Source organism: Pleurodeles waltl, chromosome 6, assembly GCF_031143425.1.
Source record: "Pleurodeles waltl isolate 20211129_DDA chromosome 6, aPleWal1.hap1.20221129, whole genome shotgun sequence".
Classification (NCBI taxonomy): Eukaryota; Metazoa; Chordata; class Amphibia; order Caudata; family Salamandridae; genus Pleurodeles; species Pleurodeles waltl.
Genome location: NC_090445.1, coordinates 1,082,514,502 through 1,082,529,610, shown reverse-complemented (window position 1 = coordinate 1,082,529,610; position 15,109 = coordinate 1,082,514,502). Strand labels below are relative to the sequence as shown.

Here is a 15,109-nt window from a genome sequence, read left to right as displayed (position 1 = left end):
TATGGCCTGCATCCTGCTGGCCAAGCATGCCAGACGGCATATGTAGGCTAAGAAGTGGTATCTGAAACTTCAGTGGCCATAGCACCAGGGTACCTTGCCTATCTAGTAAAGATTTCATAGAGAACTGAAGATCTCTACTGCCAACTGCGGGACCACAATTAGGTCATCAGGAGACCCCTCTTCTTACCCCATTGACAGTTTAGAGGGGTGACCGATGCACTGCTTCTGTGTTGGGAGAGGTGGAGATTACCGACTGAGGCCAGGCTCAATATCTGACTTCTGGAGCTAAGAGCCATCTGATTGGCTTTGAAAGTCTTCCTGCCTATCAGTCAAAGGGAAGCTGGTGATTGGGCTCACGGACAACACCACTGCCATATGGTGCTGCAACAAGCAGGGTGGGGTGGGGTCGTGAACCCTCTGCTAGGAGGCTTTGTGTCTCTGGATGTGGTTAGACTGCCAAATGATTTTTCTGGTGATGTATTACCTGGCAGGTTCCCTGAATGCCCGAGCAAACAACCGAGCTGTCGATGCTTTGCAGATCATGAATGACATTAACAACCGGAGGTGGTGCAGGGTCTGTTATTTGAATGATGAGAATCCTTGCTCCATTTTTTTGCCACCACGAGGATGCACAATGTCTGCCCTTTTGCACATTGGTGTTTTCCAAGGCATCTCTGGCTCTGAGACGCACTCGCGTACAGTGGCCCTAAGGACTTCTGTACGTCCCATGTACACCTTCCCACTGATACCTCTCCTACCCCGAATTCTGAAGGTCAGGATAAACTGGGCCCAATTCATTCTAGTAGGCCTGGATTGGGCATGGAAAGTATGGTATCCCAAACTCCTTGGCATGAGCATCTGCCCTCCAATCAGGCTGCCTGTTTGAAAGGATCTCCTATCTCAGCAGCAGAGCAGGGTTCTGAACCTGCGCAGCCTACACCTGAAAGCATGGGTATTGACCAGCAACAGTTGAGTGCTTCCAACTCTCCTACTTCGACAAAGGAAGGGAAGAGGAGACAGTACTGAGGAGCCTTACCATTTCCCACTTGTAATCATTAGTTATACATGGTAAGGTCCCTCGAAGCGTAATGATTCAAGTTCCAAAATCGTGCATGCATACCAAATGATGTTATAGAAGGGTCCTCACCCATGAAACTTCTTTGCATGCATCATCATTGGACACTCACTATGAATGACTCTGTTTTAGGGTAGGCTCAACCTGGGATTTGGGAGCTCTTACACATTGTAGGGAAGTTAAAATTAACTAGGATGTAACAGCGTATACATAATTTAATGATTATCATCCTGATAAGATTAAAAACAATGAGTACTATGGTAGTACTTCTGCAGAAATCTAAGGGTAGTAATTGCCACTTATGAATTGCCTCGGTGGGTGATGCAGCCTTCGTCAGGAACAAGATATCCATAAACAATATGAAGCGGGATCCACTAATGATTCCTTTTTATTGTGATTCTCTCAGAGGTTCAAATAAAACACATACACGCGCTCATGCAGATTTACAGTTCTGGACGGACACATTGTTCATAGGGTAGACAAATACACAGTACATTTGTAGGGCATTCTCATTTCATGTAGGTGAAAAAAATGTCAAGCAGTCAACACTGCACATTTCAGTGACGTGATCATGATTAAAGTACACACTTAATTCTACAGACAAGGCCAGACATAAGTCAAAACACATATTAGGTACATTGATTATATGATAAACTGGCATTATTTGTCAGACTTAACCCGGCTCGGAGTATGTACTGGCTTCAGAGAGTGCTTGTTGGGACCAGCTCCAAAGTCACACACTGTGTGAAATGTAGAAGTGAATAGAAGAATTAGAGTAAACAAAATAGTGACTGCCATTAATGGTTCCTTAAGTACTCAGCCATCCAGGATGTCGTAAGAAAGCAAAGGTTGTGCCATACTTACTTCATCAAGAGTTCCAGTCGGTGGCTATCACCTATATTACCATCAGCGTCCCTGCATCTTTGAGTGTGTCACACTCGTTCCTTTTTTAAACACATCCCCACATTGGCGTGACACATGACCCTACATGATTAAGTGGCATTGCCTGTGACGTCATGCGACCTTTGGGTGCCAGAGTATGCAACATTGTCATTTTTGCAAAAGGGACAAAGTCCTAAATAGCTGATATTCAAATAAAAAACAATATTGGACCAAGTGATGGTTTCAAGAAATGTAGCCATAAAGGTTAAAAATTACACAAAATTAGATCCTCTTAAGTAATGGGCAGTCAAATCAGTCATTTTTTATTAAGAATGACTTTCATTCAATGCTAACAATGGAGATGATGTCAAATAAAAAGTTATAAAGTACATAATAAGAAGGGATGTGTGGGGCACTGCTAAGGGGAAATTTCCTTACTTCATTCTTAATGTTATGGTCTGATGGGATAGGAGATGGATAAAAAAGATTAGGGCCCTAGATGTCTCAGTAACAGTAGTTTTGACTGCTCACCTTTTGTTGAGTGCCAACCAAGGAATTTCATCATTTAGGCCATTTTTGTGTGTCTGAAGTTAATACAGGGAGTGCAGAATTATTAGGCAAGTTGTATTTTTGAGGATTAATTTTATTATTGAACAACAACCATGTTCTCAATGAACCCAAAAAACTCATTAATATCAAAGCTGAATATTTTTGGAAGTAGTTTTTAGTTTGTTTTTAGTTTTAGCTATGTTAGGGGGATATCTGTGTGTGCAGGTGACTATTACTGTGCATAATTATTAGGCAACTTAACCAAAAAAATATATATACCCATTTCAATTATTTATTATTACCAGTGAAACCAATATAACATCTCAACATTCACAAATATACATTTCTGACATTCAAAAACAAAACAAAAACAAATCAGTGACCAATATAGCCACCTTTCTTTGCAAGGACACTCAAAAGCCTGCCATCCATGGATTCTGTCAGTGTTTTGATCTGTTCACCATCAACATTGCGTGCAGCAGCAACCACAGCCTCCCAGACACTGTTCAGAGAGGTGTACTGTTTTCCCTCCTTGTAAATCTCACATTTGATGATGGACCACAGGTTCTCAATGGGGTTCAGATCAGGTGAACAAGGAGGCCATGTCATTAGATTTCCTTCTTTTATACCCTTTCTTGCCAGCCACGCTGTGGAGTACTTGGACGCGTGTGATGGAGCATTGTCCTGCATGAAAATCATGTTTTTCTTGAAGGATGCAGACTTCTTCCTGTACCACTGTTTGAAGAAGGTGTCTTCCAGGAACTGGCAGTAGGACTGGGAGTTGAGCTTGACTCCATCCTCAACCCGAAAAGGCCCCACAAGCTCATCTTTGATGATACCAGCCCAAACCAGTACTCCACCTCCACCTTGCTGGCGTCTGAGTCGGACTGGAGCTCTCTGCCCTTTACCAATCCAGCCACGGGCCCATCCATCTGGCCCATCAAGACTCACTCTCATTTCATCAGTCCATAAAACCATAGAAAAATCAGTCTTGAGATATTTCTTGGCCCAGTCTTGACGTTTCAGCTTGTGTCTTGTTCAGTGGTGGTCGTCTTTCAGCCTTTCTTACCTTGGCCATGTCTCTGAGTATTGCACACCTTGTGCTTTTGGGCACTCCAGTGATGTTGCAGCTCTGAAATATGGCCAAACTGGTGGCAAGTGGCATCGTGGCAGCTGCACGCTTGACTTTTCTCAGTTCATGGGCAGTTATTTTGCGCCTTGGTTTTTCCACACGCTTCTTGCGACCCTGTTGACTATTTTGAATGAAACGCTTGATTGTTCGATGATCACGCTTCAGAAGCTTTGCAATTTTAAGAGTGCTGCATCCCTCTGCAAGATATCTCACTATTTTTGACTTTTCTGAGCCTGTCAAGTCCTTCTTTTGACCCATTTTGCCAAAGGAAAGGAAGTTGCCTAATAATTATGCACACCTGATATAGGGTGTTGATGTCATTAGACCACACCCCTTCTCATTACAGAGATGCACATCACCTAATATGCTTAATTGGTAGTAGGCTTTCGAGCCTATACAGCTTGGAGTAAATCAACATGCATAAAGAGGATGATGTGGTCAAAATACTCATTTGCCTAATAATTCTGCACTCCCTGTATACCATCTCTGTTCCCTATCAAACAGTATGTAAGAGGTCCTTTCTTTTGAGGTGGTGGCAATTTGTTTGAACACCAAACATCTCATCTCGTTCACAGTTTGGCCTGCATATATGAAGTGGTTAGTCGTTTTAGTCATGTTTTTTTTTTGTTTTTTTTTTTTTACAACTTACGTTGCTTTTTTGTTTATTTACACAAGTTTTTCCCTTCCTACTTATCAGCCCAATGTATCTACATGCGCATGGGTATGTGATCATATATATATATCACCTGCGCAGAGTTTCATTTTGTCTGTTGCTTGAGAACCCAGGTGACGGTAGACCGAAAGGGAATCTTTGTGGCACTGGTAAGGTGATAGTTACTGCAAGATCCACAAGGATAATGGCTTGTCCAAGGGGCGGATCCCGTAGTAAAATTGGTGCGCTGTTACTATTGGATTCTTTTGGCCTTGTGTGTACCAGGATGTCATTTTGATTTCCATTGCTCATGTGTGCGAATCTGGGTTTGTCTTGCTTCCCCAATTCAAGATGATGATTACCTCTTCTTGAAGCCGCCTTTTTCCAGTCCAAGTCACATTCCAGTATTTAAGGGGGGAATATGTTCCTTTGCACGCTTCTAGTTACTGTATTCTTAACTAGTTTTCCCCTATTTTTTCCCCTGTTTCGGTGCTTGATCCTCTATTGTGTGTCTATTTCTTCTATTACCATTTTTGAGGTGTTTGGTCCCACTCGCTTTTCCTCAACCAGAAGTGGTCTCTTTTCCACAGCATCCCCTGAATGGAGAGAGGTTGTCAGTCGGCAGGGTGGCTATGGAAAGGGATCACCCTATATTCGGTGTCAATGTTTCCTGGATGAAAACAAGGCTGTTGCGTCCAGCCATCAACAGATGGCGACACTAACTAGTGTCAGACTCGTCCAGAGCCATGAATCCCTTAAAAGATTTCTAGGCCAACAGCAGAATACCCAACGGGATGCCTTGTGAAGTGTGAATGCTGTACTACTACTAGCTTTGGCAGCTTGAATTTCTTCTGACTTACCAGTAGGGCCAGTTAGTACTGTACAGTTAGATGGAAGTCCAGATAAAGTCAGAGTATATTTAGATGCCAGGACTTTTGTTTAACTTTTTCGTACTACCTAATTGATGCTTGATCAGACCAAGGTGGGGTATTTGATTAACTATGTTGTTTTTGGGCTATGCCCTTGGTAACAGCCTCCAATCCAAGTCTGGAAAATTATTCAGAGTAAATTTTGTGAAATGTTTTGTAGACCCAGTTCAGAATATTCAGCAGAAGAAGCTTGTATAGCAGCCAACAGTGTTCTCATAAAGTAATGGCACGTTATTCGCTTTAGACGATTAGCTGTTGAGACTCATTGGGTTAAGTAGACCCTTCTTAACTTAATTCGAGAATAAAACAAAGCAGGAGTTAATGCACGTTTGTCATCCTACCACCTTGAGACACACCACTGAAACCTCTTTGCACATCTAATTTTGTATAAAGGATCAGAAGGAGATATGGTGTAAAGAGAGCAATATTCCATATTCCACTGCTGGGTCCAATCCTAACCAGTTGAGACCAAGAACGCAGTCACCAGAGGAGCCTATTCAAATTGAATCCATTAAAGGGGTCATCCAAGACAATTAATCTCAGATTACAAGTTCAAAGAGTACAGCAATCACTGGAAAACGGAAGTCTCTGCGCACTGTGAATTCATTGGTTCAGTATAACATGATGAATGGGACCAGAATGTTTATTCTTTGTCGTCTGACGGTACCATGCAAGAGATGAGTGCAGAAGGGACTGACGTTTCTAAATCATAACCTGCACTTATGGAAACCACTAGAAGTGAAATAGTAATGTTAATTTATAGCACTTTGGACCGTTTGCCTTTAAGGTTGTGACATGTTAGGCCAGAGCGTGGTGACCTTCAAGGTATTCTGCGGCTGGAATCAGCTATGCTGGAAAATTTAGATTTAAGAAACTCATCCAGTGCCCACACTATTAAAGTGCCTAACTGAATGTAAGCATGACTGCTTTTAGTATTACAGAATATGTGTACTAAGAGTAGGGCCTGGAAAAAAATAACTAACTGCTAAAAAAAAATATGTGCATGATCGCCATGTTTTCAGTTTAGAAACTACATGTTTTACACCACTCAAATTAACAAGATAAGGATTACTTTCCACTTGTCTGTCTGTAGACGTTGTAAACACAGCTGCAAGTGAAGAGTCCTGTGCAGAGATCAAACTTGGACAGAGGAAAGAAAAGGTAGCCCTAGATTCTTTAGTTTTCCTGTGCTTGAGCTAAGGGATATTGTTTGCACGTTTTCGTAACACTAGGAGTTGAGCACAAGTGAATACTACTTTCTCCGTAAAACATAATTTGTGATAAAGGTACTTAAGTTATTATTTCAGCGGAGGGTTTAGACACTTGAAACAATTGCTGAGGAGCTGAATTCTGACAGCAGTCGGTATGGGGTGAACTTCACATGGCTTGGCATAATAGTAATGGTAACAAACTGTATTTGCCAATACTGGATTGAACAGCACTTTATAAAGTCGTGAGGAGTTGGATCTCCGCCTTTTGTCACTATATGCCTTTAATTTGCTTTTCTTTTGCTGTTCTGACACTGTCCTTTGTCCCACAATACTGGTGTAGGCATTGTGCGGGGAAACACCTGGAAAAACGAGTCCAGAACCTCGAGGTTGTGAAAAACGAAAGCGAAACAACACTTTCGTTTTCCACGACTCCCTGGTTTTGGTACCTTAACCACGCATGTCTGAACAACGTACATCAGTGGTTAAGGTACAGAAGGGAGTCTAGTGGACGCGGTAAAGGAGGAGGTAAGTTGGGCTGGGACTCGGGCTGGAGGAGCTCTAAGGATAGATGAGGGAAACTCAAATCGATGAATTGAACCACACGTAAATAACTCAACTGCTGGTTTAGGCCTTTTCCATAAGTGTTATATTTAGGAGCCTTTTGATGTTTTCTGACTCTGGTGGCCCCCGGGGCCTACAGACACCTGAAACATTCTGTGTCTTATTGTGTGTTTTGAAATGTAGCCCAGTCTTGTTTGTTTGTCTGTTAACATGATTGCCTACAGAGTTTCTTCAGGGCGTTATTTCTTGACATTGCCACAAAGACAGGCTAAACACTGAGCGCCTTGGACCTCCAAACGTAGTGCGAAGAGTGGCTGGGAAGCCCCCTTGGGGGCAGGTTGGGGGGCATACGGTGGGGTGAGGGGTTTGGGCGCTGGATAGTGGTCACTTGAGTTACCTTCCTTGTTACTTCTGGGTATTCAGCCAGGGATGGGTATTGAGGGACAAAAGGGAAGGGAGGAAGTTACTCTCTCCTATATGCCTGTACCACAGCTTATAGCTATGCCAGATTCTGATTCTCATAGCCACTGCAACGTGATCTTAAACTATTGCTTCACCAGGGGAGGTATGGCAAAGGACTTCACAACTACAACAGAAACCACTTAACTTTCTAAATGGTCATAGTGATAACATGGAACGTTGATGGATTAGATATCCGCTTTAAGTGTCACAAAGTGTTGAAGGAAATTAGGAAGGCAGCCCAGGATATAGTGTGCCTCCAGGAGGCACATCTTAGGTCCTTTGACACTAAACTAGTGAGAAACAAACACTACCCCACACGAATCTTTGCCTCTACTACTAGAAAGAAACAGGGAGTAATGATTGCTATACGTGAGGATTTTCCGTATGAAATAGCATACATCGCTAAAGATGCTACTGAGGGCCTCTATTTACCTTCAGGGCTCGTATTGGATGAAACCTAGTAACATACTCAACGTTTACGGTCCTGACGAAGAACAGGACACTTACTTAGCACAGATTCTCATGCTGCTAGAAGAGTGGACTCCTATCTTGCTACTACAGGTTGAAGATTTCAGTACAGTCCCGATCCCCACTTAGAGAGACATCCGCATGATAGAAACAGTGTCACCAAGGCTACTACAAAATCTGAAATGGATTTTGGCAGAGTAGACCTGTTGAGGCAGAATAACGCTGCAGTACAGGAATACATATTTTGCTTGCACATGAATAGATCATATTATTGAATTGACCTCATAAGGTGAACTCCAGATCTTGTGGAGAGTACTAAAACTGTCATACACAGCGTGATAGCAGTATCAGACCATGCCTTGCTGCTGTGGGATGGAGGGGATTCTGATCAGGTAGGTAAACAATGAACCTGTAGATTTGATTGATCCTTACTCCGGCCCCTTCCCGCCAATTCCCGGGACATGATTAACTGATACTTTGAGAAAATTAAAGCGGGGGAGACAGGACCCAATATGAGATGAGACACATTTAAATTGGTCCTTTGATGTAAGTGTCTGGTGGAGAGAGCCAGGCAACACAAAATTGACGGAGACTATAAAACTGTCTAGGAGGCGGACTACAAAGCCACCTTGGATTGTCACAGAGCAAAAGGCTCCTTAGGGGATTTGCGGGAGGCTATTGCCATAGATGGGCAGCTAGATCTACTTATCATAAAACAATCAGAAAGGACGCTGTTAAGCCTTTAACAAAAATTATATGAGCTGACCAATACAACAGCACGTTATTAGCACGGAGACTTAAAAGTCAGAGTCTTACTAGAAAAATGTCTGCCCTTCAGGGAAAAGGGACCACAGTATTAGATAGTACTCGAGAAAAGTTAAATGCACTTGAGGACTTTAATGGAGAACTATACCGCATGGAACCCATAGATCCCAGTGGGGGCCCCAGATAGTCTCATCTGTTTTTGGGTCCATGATGACATTCATATCTCCCCCTAAGATCAGGGTCCCGTGTGGGAGGCCTAGTAGGGTTGCGTTCATTTCGGGAAATGTCAGTGGGTGTAGGCGTGGAGGAACATACACAGACCCCACATTCATAACTTCCCCCTCCCATGCACCGGATATTACTACATACCTCCCCAGAGTGTTGTGCCAACTGTGCTGTGCTATAAAGGGGGTCGATTTCTTGATCAGTATCCCCCACTCCTCTAGAGTCGCTTGTGTAGCCTGCGTGGGCGAGTAGTTTGTACCCAAATCTGTCCAGGGCTTTACATGTGGTTTGATGCGTCTCCTGGCGTAGCACCTCCCTGACTTTCTGGGAGCTGGTGCCACCCCTGCCCAGTTGAAAGAGTTCTATAAGGCAATGTGCCTCATCTTTGGGCAGACCTACCCAACTGCAGCGCATTAGGGTCCAGGAGAGTCAATGAGGGCCCCCTCGGGTTCCCAGCCAGCAGCTTAGGCCTCGGCTCCAGGGAGCACCTCCGGATCCACTCTGATCCGTACCGACGCCAGTCATGCCAACACAACCTTCCCCGGTGTTGGGACAGACATCAACACTCCCGACGTCCGTTGTGCATGCAATCGATGTCGCTTCTATACTTATCGCTCTACACCGATTGCATTTTCCATGAGCTCTACTGGGCCCATGGTGGATCCTGACCCTTCTTTCTATGGGTATGGATGTAGGGATGGTGTAGATGGGTCGCTGGACCCTTTAGAATACCAGCTTTACCCTGACATGGATTGTCTTCAGGATTTGGGCGACGCTAGCGGACTAGATACTTCTCCTGATGCTGGCATGCTTTCTCCCCCTACCGTGGCTACGGAGGAGGGAGCATCATACTCCATGGTGGTGAGAAGGGCTGCTGAGGGTTTGGACCTCAACCTTCCTTCTGTGGGGGTCAGGACTAACCTTCTGACAGAGGTGCTTCAGTCTGGGGCTTCCACTTCGGAACCCCTTGTAGGAAAGTACCCTTTTTTTTGGCATGGTTATCCCCACTTTGTGCCTGCTGTCAGTAATCCTTGACTGTTTTCACTGGGATCCTGCTAACCAGGACCCTAGTGATTGTGCTCTCTCTCTCTAAATTTGGTTGCTTAGGACTTTGAACACCCCATAATTGGCATACTGGTACCCCCTTGTAAGTCCCTAGTGTATGGTACTGAGCTACTCAGGGCATTGGGGCACCAGGGGCTTCCCATTGGCTGCAGTATGTATTCTGCCACCCATGGGAAATATGCCTACAGGCCTGCCATTGCAGCCTATGTGAAAAGGTGCATGCACTCTTTCACTACAGGTCACTGCAGCAGGTCACTGTAAGTCACCCCTGTGGTGCATGAGCAGAGGTGCCCCATACGAACTCCAGCTCCTTTACATTGGACTTCGTAAGTGCGGGTACGCGATTTTACCAGTGTACTGGACACAGTTCACTACCTATGTCCAGATACATGATGGCAACTCCGAACCTGGGAATGTTTGGTATCAAACATGTCGGAATCATACCCCAGTACTGTTGCCAGTATTTGTTGGATGATTCCATGCACTTGGAATACCCCCAGCATTGCTCGTACCAGCTCCTACCAGTCATCTGGGGTTTTCTGGACAGCCCGCACTGCTGCCACACCTCAGGCAGGTTTCAGCCCTCCTGCTGCTTGACCAGCTCTGGCAGGGGAAGGCAGAATAAAGGATTTCCTGTGGTAGAGGGAGGTAACACCCACTCCCTTGGAAATAGGTGTTACATGGCTTGGGCGGGATAGCCTTATACAAGGTTTAGTGCCTATTTGGTGCCCTCCTTGTATAAACCAGTTTGCACCAGTCCTGGGACCTCCAGTCCCTGCTCTGACACGAAACTGGAGAAAGGAAAGGGGAGTGACCACTCCTCTGTCCATCACCACCTTCGGGGTGGTGCTCAGAGCTCCTCCAGGTGCGCACTTGATTCTGCCATCTTGAGTCTAAGGTGGGTCGAGGCCTCTGGGAGCATCTGAGTGGCTATGTCAGGTAGGTGACGTTACATCTCTCTCCTGATAGGTGGTCACCCTGCTAGGTGCCCAATCCCCCTTCCTGGGCTATTTAGGGTCCCCCTCCTGGGTTGGTCCTCAGATTTGACATGCAAGATTCCAGCAGGACTCCTCTGCATCATTTATTTAATCTTCTGGCAACTGGGACTGCTAATGGACCCTCCAGGAACCGACAATCTGCAACTTCAGCGATGACTCCTATCTGCAATATTGTTTCTCCAGCTCCTTCCAGCAACTGCAACATTCCCCCGGCTGTGCACCCTCTGAGGGCGGCAAGTCTTCAGCCTGCACAAGAAGTAAGAAGGAATCTCCCTTGGACTAAACGAGTCACTCCTCTGCATCTGCAGGCACCAACTGCAATGACCACCGGCTGCGTGGATCTGCTCTCCCCCAGAACTGCATGGATCCTGCATTACAGGTGATGTTTTGGAATGGTTACCTTGGTCCCCTCTCTCAGCTGTCCAACTTGGGAAACAAAAAGCCCTTGCCTCTTCTTGCAGGACAGTACCCCTGTGCACCGCAACTTTTGCAGCTACCAATGTTTTTTTTGCTCCTCCTCCAAGGGATCTTCTGGCTCTGTGTATCCCGGCCAGAGCACTCCTTCCTGCAAAGCACAGTCTCCTGCCTGCTGCTCCATTGACGTGGAACTCCTCTTCAGATGTGTTAAGTGGGCCTCACTGCGACTGCTGTGCCTGCTGCCAGTGTCTTGCCTGTGGGGTTGCCTCCTCTTCTAGTGACTCTCCCGACTGCTGAGGGTCACCCCGGAATCCCCTCCATGGGTCTAGTCCCTGGGCCTTGCTGGTCCTCTTAAGCCTTGCGAAATTTGTTCTCCGTCTCTTGCATTTGCCGAGGCTTGTTGGTGGTTTTCCAGCACCACTGACTGACTGACTGACTGCACCTCGACCACCGATGTGGGGCATCACTTGCATCACTCCTGGGACTTCTTTTCATCTCCAGTGCTGCACTGCTGGTCTTCTTCGTCCAACATCAACCTGGTCCTGCAGCTACAGAAGGGTGGGTAGTGGCTCCTTCCACAACGGGACACGCCAACATAAACTGGACTTGGTCCTCTTTCTTTACAGGTCCTCTTCTTTCATGCTTCACCTTTGGGTTCTTCCAGACTTGGTTGAGTTTTGCATAATCCTTTTCCAAAGTCCTCCTGTTGGCTTTGGGGAAAACCAGGTACTTACCTCTGCTCTCCTGGTCACTGGGGGTCACTCTGGTACTCACCTCTTGGGGTTCCTAATTCCTTCAGCTTCCTTCTATTCATTCCACTTCCTTGGGTGGGGGACTGCCTTTCACATTCCACTTTTTTAGTATATGGTTTGGCCCTCCCCTAGGTTCCTCCCTGTATACCTATACTTTTGCCAATGTTTATTGCTTTCTATGCTCTTTACTGACTGCTAATGTGTATATAATAGTGTGTTTACTTACCTCCAGTTGGGGGATTGTCTATTTAGTATTCTAATATTTGTGTTACCGTAATAAAGTACCTTTATTTTTGTAACACTGTGGTTCTTTCATGTTTGCCAGTGCTGTGCGACTATAATGGTATTGCATAAGCTGTGCATGTCTCCTAGATAATTCTTGGCTGCTCATCCACAGCTACCTCTAGAGAGCCCTGGCCTCCTAGACACTGCCTACACTTCACTAATAGCGGAAATGCCAGGAACTAATATAAGGTGATAACACTGTAGGCGCTCACCACACACCAGGACACCATCCTACACCCCTCCTACCCTTTAATGCCACCCTTACAGATGTCCTACTGAGTACCTGGTCCAAACCCAGCGCAGGGTCTCCTGTGAATAGGACGGCTGCCTGCCATTCGGTCCTGCAGGACTTTTTGGTGTGATCTTAGTTTGCAGCCCAGCACCAGGGATGGCATTGCTCGGATATCTATTCTAAGGTAAGGATTCTGCAACTAGAAGTCTTTATCAGATGGACAAGTTACTTACCTTCAGTAACAATATATCTAGTAGAGACATGTTCTAGTTTAGGATTCCTTACTGACCCGCCTATCCTCTCGGCTCTGCGAACTGATTTCTAGGGACAGGAACATCCCTTTAAGGGCCCTAGTTTTGGCACACCGTTCCCAGTGTTTTTCATGGCTCCGCTCTACTGGCGTGGAAAGTTGTGAAAAGAAACTTACGTCAGTGTGCTGGAGTGGCGCCTATATACGACTGCGATGTCATCACATCGACCGCGACACATGCAGATTCGACTGTTGCCACCTGACGGCACGCAGGAGTACTGCTCAAAGAAAAATCTCCAGACTGACACCTGGGGTAATTCTAAGGCAAGGAATCTGCAACAAGAATATATCTCTACCAGATATATTGTTACCGAAGGTAAGTAACTTGTTCTCTAAGCATCTAAGCATTCCCCTTATGGGCTGATTGGTACCTGTTTCAGGCTCTCCGTGATGGTGGGGAGGGGCTTATACAACCGTTTGCAATTTCTGTTAATGCTTTCTAACACTCTAGCACCTTCCTGTCCTTCTACATTTCTACACATTGATCAACCAAGGAAATCACTCCTTCAACATTAATTCACCCATCCTTACTCCCACTCACCCTTTCATTCTTCCATGCATTTATTTAGCATTTCATGCTCACTCTCCTGTGCGCACCCATGCTTTCACTCATCACCTATCTGTTCCATGTAGTCAGTCATTGTCAGTCATCCATCCATGCACATATTCATCAAACCATTGATGAATTCGCCATGACATCCAGTTACATTCACAAAGTCACCAATTAATGAAGAAGCACTTTCACCTACAGACAAAGCCAAACCTGTTGAATTTTTCAGTTATTTCTTCAAATGTTCTTCTGCACCTATTGCAATACTGTCCAATGGCAGGACATAATGTCGGCATGACTGAAGGGCTAAAAGTACTATACCAGCTATGGTAACGTGTATTATGTCCTATTTACTTTACCTCTCGTGTGATTCCTCCTAAGGAAAAGTACTTAGCTCTGGACAAAAAGTGGAATTGGTTATGCAGATTTTAAGCCTCAACCCTGTTTTTTAAGATGAAGTCTGATTTTCACTCAGTCAAAGTAACGGTGGTCATGGGATCTAAGCTCTTACGCCAAAACAGGATGGTAAAAAATGTACTTAAAACTGTTCAATAGCACATAAATGGACTGTTCAGTAGAACAGATACATTCTTTTAGTAGATGTTAAATTCTGCAGTCTAATTTCAATTTATTACGTTTGTTGGAAATTTTCCAAATTTAACGGTCTTGGCTGCATTTTCTGTACTGTTGCATAATGATAACCCTAACCGTGCTTTGTGAAGATTCATACCTCTTTTTTTTGGTCTGTTTCTGTAGATGGAATCGTGTGAAGAATCCGACGTCAGTGACAAGATCACAATGTACACAGTACAGAAGAAAATCCGGCTACATGTGGGCTTCGCAGGCAGAGTTTGAGAGGCAATAAGGACTTGTCAGGAGGACAGATCGTAGGCCCAAGCACAACCAAAATAAAAAAACACAAAAAAATGGCTCACCACTATTCATCTGTTTGTTTAATTTGGGAAGTAAGAGAGTGTGTGTGTGTGTGTGTGTGTGTGTGTGTGTGTGTGTGTGTGGTTGTGAGTAGAAGGGGTGCATTAATAACTGCAAATCAGAAAGTATATCCATTGACAGCACATGGACTAAAAGCCCTGCCTATACGTAGTCAAATTTAAACTCCAGCATTTTAGGTAATTTCTTTAATCCGCTGCTGTGCTGAATCTGTGGAACAAATCTGACCTTGAAACTAATGAAATCTCTCCTGATATTGCTGGAAATGCAGAGAGAGACTGTTTAATATGTCTAGACATGATTGGAGGTTTGAGATACAATTTAACATGGCACGGTAAAATTGGAGTTGCTGAAAGTTACAGACACTTGATGCTATTAACTAACACAAATCAAAGGACTAAACAAATTCGTTTACACATGGTGGTTTTCTGTGAGCTTTGTAGCTTGCTTCATGAAATACCGTTTACAGTTGGCACAGTTATATGTATAGAGTCATTTAAGTGATAACAAAAAGAATGGTTTCCAGGGAATGCCTAAAACCAACTGCACTCTGATGGAGAATGAGGTTCATGCTGCGGTAACATGAAGTTGCAAAAGTTCCATTCTACAGGGAACTCATATGTTGACCAATACAGTCA

General features: G+C 44.7%; 1 long non-coding RNA gene across 1 annotated transcript in view; it reads left to right on the top strand.

Annotated features, from left to right (window-relative positions):
* LOC138300574 (uncharacterized) overlaps nucleotides 1–14,457 on the top strand; it is a 90,169-nt gene extending 75,712 nt beyond the window's left edge. Inside the window, exon 3 of the long non-coding RNA XR_011204959.1 lies at nucleotides 14,277–14,457. This is a non-coding gene — a long non-coding RNA (uncharacterized lncRNA). The remainder of the gene's footprint in view (nucleotides 1–14,276) is intronic.
* The last annotated feature ends 652 nt before the right edge of the window (nucleotides 14,458–15,109 follow it).